The sequence below is a fragment of the Opisthorchis viverrini genome, assembly GCF_000715545.1.
Source record: "Opisthorchis viverrini unplaced genomic scaffold opera_v5_16, whole genome shotgun sequence".
NCBI lineage: Eukaryota > Metazoa > Platyhelminthes > Trematoda > Opisthorchiida > Opisthorchiidae > Opisthorchis > Opisthorchis viverrini.
In genome coordinates, this window is record NW_008751672.1 from 208,342 (window position 1) to 214,341 (window position 6,000).

Genomic DNA, 6,000 nt, shown 5'->3' on the forward strand with positions numbered 1-6,000 from the left:
TTCGATGATGGCTTCTGAAGCCTCTGATGAGCACAAAGAATTCCTGTATTTAACTCCGGCGACTTCACCAAATTCTAGAGTACGAAGTTCCTAGAATCTTTCGCGGGGCAAGCCCATGCGGCACGTCCAAGCTCGTTGATGTACTTCCGAGAATCCTAAAGGGGACATCGGTAGGACTGTTCGAGAATTCCCACACAATATATCGTCAATCACCCGGCGCATGAATCCTCATATCTTCTTCAATGAGTGCGCTTATCACATGAGTCCACGAAACTTGCGACCGTTTACCGCACCACAGCTGCAGGCTCACTCGTTTCACTGGAGCACCGTGCTAGTCGATGAATCGCATCCAGAAGCGGGCCACTATAACAACCTTTGTGTTGGGTGATTGAAATCCCCGGAGGAACGCGGACTCCTCCATACAGTTATTGCATAACAAGCATTTTCGTGTCCAGTAACAGCTCAGCATAATTCCAAGACAAGGGATATTCGTTGACCAATTTTTGAACGTCGTGTTTGTGCACATGCCAGAGTCCTACAGAATTCACGGAGAAATTTCATCCTAGCTTCAGGCTCTGTTTCCGAGAAAAAGTTCGGGATAAAATCGATCAACCTGACGTTTATCTTGGTCGAAATGCCTAGGAATAAATTTGAGTCCTTCTTCTCGAGCCAAGATGCCCTAAAGAACCGTTGGCAGATGTCTAACTTTGTGCAAACATATTTTACAGTTTCACGGAGCAAACATATTGCTTGAAGGCTATGCCAGTGCAGAGTTATTTATTATGTAGAGTTATGAAAGGTCACGGCCAAAAGCGCTATATTGTCTGCGCGGGCTGTAAGCGATGCGAAGAGAATGAGGCTGTAATAATACTAATGTTTATTTTCAACTTGTGAGAGGCATAACGTCTGGCATAATCATTTATTTCACCGTGCACCACCTGTTGTTAAAATGCGCCAACTACGGGTTGTGAGGCATCAATGACCAGGAAAAGAGGTGTAGACGGATCATTTTTTGTATGTGCCAAATTATTTGCCTGATTGAACACTTCCTCAACCGCTTCAAATGACGTGATAGCCTCCGCTGTGGGCGTGAAGTTGCGAGTTTTTAGTCTAGGTAGGTCGGTGAGAGGTTTCACAACCTGGGTACAGTTGGGAATAAAACGACGATAATAACTGGTGAGACCAAGGAAACGTTTCAACTTTTTATTGCTGTCAAGAGCTGGATAGTCGCAAAAGGCGGAAGCTATAAATTACAGAATACGGATGCCGTTCGAGTCAACATTATGTCAGTTTTAGTTCATGCCACCTGGCTGTCCTTGAACTAGTCGGACCTCATGCTCATTGTCCCCAACAAGTTGGGAAATAACCAATTATTACTATATCATCGGGTATTCCCCACTGTTTATGACATTGTCCCCTTTTTGTGCATCATGGACCCCCACAAACCCCCAGTCATGCTCCATTCCGACTGTAAAGCTATGACCACGCCAGACAGTATGCCACCCACAAGTTGGGAATAAACCTTATTATTATTGTTATTATTGTTATAGTGACAAAGTACACCAAATTGGCATTTACTGCTATTGATGCCTACACCATACTGCTCCAATCTTTCAAAAATTTGCTTTAAGTGAAACATGCTCGACTGTGGAGCGACTGGCGATAAGTACATAATCCATTTACGCGTAGGCAAAGTCTAATACACGCAAATCTTGATCCACGAATCGTTGAAATGTTTGAGCTGCATTTCTGAGCCCAAATGGCATACGAATAAATTCATGCCTACCAGATGGGGTGGTGATCGCAGTTTTGGGAGTACCGTCCGGAGCAAGAGGTATCTGGTGGTACGCACTGACAAAGTCCAAGTTACTGAAGAGGGATTTGCCGTGATGAGCAAGGGCGAAATCATGTAGATGCGGGATTGGATATTTGTCCTGGATGGTGACACGATTTAGTGCGCGATAATCGCCACATGGTCTCTAATCACCCTCATACTTTTGGGCACCATATACAGTGGAGATGACCAAGGGCTGCATGAGGGTCGTATGATAGTTGAAGCAAATGCTGGAATTTGGTTTCGGTTATGGCAAGCTCTTGTGGAGTTAACCATCTTGGGCGGATGCGGTTGGGTGGGCCTTTGGTCGAGATATGGTGGAAAACATGTTTTGCGGAATTGGTCTCGGGAGCAGGTTGCAGGATCTCTGGAAAGTGATGAAACAGTGTTGTGTAGCGATTATCCGGCAAAGCTGGACGAATTCTAAAAATTAATGGATGGAGCTTTGTCAATAATGGAAAGTCGTCGAATTGTCAAGCAACCGCCATCAGCGAGATCAACCGCGAGACAAAATGACGTGAGAAATTCCAGATCAATGATGGGTTCATCAACATCGGCCACTGCGAAAACCCACGGGAACTGACTGCGAAGACCTAGATTGAGATTAAGGTGCCTCTCATCAAAGGACTTAGAGTCCGCACTTTTGGCTGCCTACATGGTAGATGCCACCGGCTGTCGGTTGTGCTTGCATATCGGAGGAAGGATTACACTAACCTCAGCACCGGTATCGATGAAGAAACTCAAGGATGTGAAGTGGCCATACACAGATTAGGCAACAGGTAGGGGAACCGGTGGCCATGGTCGCCATTACTGGCCGGCCAAGGCGCTTCCGAATTCGTAGGCTTGGTGACGAAAGCGCAAGTTCTAGTTCATCGGCTGGCACGGTCACCGAAAGGACAATATTAGCAGCACCAGCCAGGTTGATCGCTGTGCTTGGGATTACGAATGTGGGGTTGAGACCGGGATCTTCTATATTGCTGCGGGCGACTAATGAGTTTAGTAACTTCGTTCAGTTAGAGAAACAACTCGGCATATTGAGCCTTCATAGAATTGAAATCGAGCTCCAGGTTAGACTGCGAAATGGATGGTTGCTGAGTGTTTGAGATAACGAATCGCCTGCAGGTTACATGGACATGGTCGGCCATCTCGGCTAACTTCGCTAATGAAGAACCTTTTTGATGACAGAAAGACTTTGCGAACTTCAACAGGGAGGCTTTCCTGACAAAAGCTCTTTCAAAACTGCATCGTTGACCGGGTGTTTACCTTGCAGGTGCATCATGTGGTGAAGACGTTGTGACGGAGCTTTATCGCCAACAGCAACACCGGAGAGAAGTTTCCGCAGATTCTGTTCATCACTGGAAGCGGTGCGACAAATGATAGCTGATTTGAGAACATCATACGGATCGGTGGACGGTCGAGTGTGTACTAAGTCAGCAAGTTCTCGAGCAAAAATGTCTGATAAACAGCCTACCACATGGTTGTCTCTACTACCCTGGGAAATAATGCGACGCGATTCAAAAATAGCCTCAAGTTGGGAGAGAGAGGGCGCACCAATTAAGTAGCGGACTTAGGACTTTATTAGCGTGCTAGATCAAATAAAATAGCAGTGACAAAATCACAATGAGGAAAGAATAAGCAACGAGTAATTCGTGACTCATTTGGCTGACATGAACTAAAACTGGAAAACCATTTCTGGCCATGAGTGACCTTTGCCGGTTGAGTAAATGGCCCGAGTCATAACAAGCAAAAGTGGAGGTGGAGATGGGATAATTCAAATTGGGAGAACACGGCAAGTTTAGTCTCAGAAATCTGGTGCAATCTGAGAACAAGCAAACTCACTGGTTGCACTGTTCCTGGGAAGTCAGTTGAAGGGGTTAGGTTGGATGGGGTCACTGAGGTCGTTGGATTCTAACGAGTAGCTCAATAGGTTGGAATGAATGTCATAGTGGTCGTTGGGGTCAAGGAAACGAGTAGGCAATAGGGCACGGTTGAGAGGGGGAATGAAACAGTTGCGGGTGTGCTACTAATGTGAGTATGGCAGTGCTGTGCCATCATTGGCCTGACATGCTTCAGTTCTTGGACAGCCCCGTGAAGGACGTCACATTTGAGATGATTCAGCTGGGGTGTGCAGTTCACTGAACAGCGGTGTTCATTTCAACCTGGCCGAGGAAACAAGCTGGAACGAAGCCGATATAGTGTTGTACGCTTTCTTGGCCCGCTTGGTGATCCCGGAGTTGTAGATCGTAGGCCAGGTGGAGTGGAGGTCGGCTAACCAGGTCGTCCAAAGCGGGCACTTCCGAAGTTCAAAGGTTGAAAAGGTGAGGGGATGGAAGGAGATTCGCAAAACATAGTGAGTTTGAGGGGATATAAAATGGGATAATATGCATTTATACACATAGAAAGAAAAGCTTGGTGTCTGATGCAACCAGCATGATGACAAGCGATTACATGGAGTAGGGAATAGATAGATTTGTACTTAGTGGGCTAGGGACCAGGGGCTGGTTTTGCTGATATACGGTATTATATCACAAGGGATCTATATACCGGGAGAGAAAGTGTGTGCTTGAAAAATAGTCACCAGTCCCCGAAGCACTGCTATCAGCTCTAATCTGCAGGTGGTGCACAGCGATGAAGACCCTGGTGCCTACCACTGTGAGTGGTGAGTAGATGTATTCTCTGTTTGGGTGACGGAATGGGCTTTGGTGCGGTGCAGCCTCTGTCCTGACGAAGGCAGATACAACTACGCTAGCCGATGTAGGTCATGGGCATTGCAGAGTATTTTCAGGCTATCCCAAGTGATCTTTTATTTTACTCTTTTTTACAGATGAGAGTCCAGTTGTATAAATCTTTTTGTATAACTCTACCTAGGCGAGCCCAACACCAGCAGCAACAAACAGAAGTCAGCAGTACTTTTTATGATTTCCTGAATTTAAAGGCCAGACTCAGAACCGCCGGCGATGGGCGATGCACCCATGCTACTGGAGGGGTAGCGGCCATACGAACGCACCACGGTGCAACGTAACAGGGCGACCCTACCTGCAGGGCGTACCCGTCCACCACACGAGTTTTTTTCCCTCGTGCATGCTACCAGATCTGCAAGGTGGAATTTTCCACAGATTATTCACGTGTGAGTAGTACATTCCACGATACGAAAGTTATACTGTGATGAACATGACTGATACTCTATTCGTTGCTCTATTCATTATTCTGTTGTTTTAATATTCTATTTGCTGTACATATTCGCCAATTCGAGTACATACGTGCTAGTTGTTACGCTTCGCTGAATTCTGGATTTCTAGTTCGTCTGGTTATAGCGATATACGTTCGAAACTCAATTCCCACATTTTGGCATCGCGATTGGGACGATTCATCATGCCTGCCGAAATGGAACCATTAGATGTTAATTCAACTGCGCGTGACGTAGGGCATAATTTGGAGCGGTTCGATATATGGTGCCTCACAAAATCCGATATGGATGATAAGAAACTCACTGCATATTTCCTACATTTCGTCGGCAAGGATGCGTATACGTTGATAAAAAATTTAGTAAATCCTGAATCTCCAATCGATATTTCCTACACTGCATTGAAGAAAAAAGTTCTTCAAACTTCAAACCGATGAACTTCGTAGCAGCCGAAAGAGCTAGGTTCAATATGTTGACCCGCTTCCATTCTCAGTCGGTTCGTGATTCCCTATTGCGGCTGCAGACAAAGGCAGCCAAATGTGACCACGGTGCCCAATTGGAAGACCAGCTGCGTGAAATACTCATTGCTGGCATTCAGCTGCCCGAATTACAGCAGAAGCTGCTACTCTGTCCGGATCAGAAATTCCAAACTGTTCGAAAAATATGTGAACAGTATGAAGATGTGGAGCATGTGACGAAGACTGAGGAAGCAGTCTTGTCAAATTATTCTAAAAGAAATAATTCAAGGATGCAAACGAACAACAAATTCACACCTCGAACAGATTCTCGTGCCCCGAATCCATCAACACGTCACTTCACAGATCGTAACCTTAATCCGCTGGCTCAAAAATTTGCAAAATGTGAATCTTGTGGGCGAAACCACTCCAGATATTCATGCCCTCACAGACGAACGAAGTGCTTTATCTGCAGTAAAACAGGACACATTCAACTTGTCTGTAAGTCCAAGAAAGTGTGTCACTTA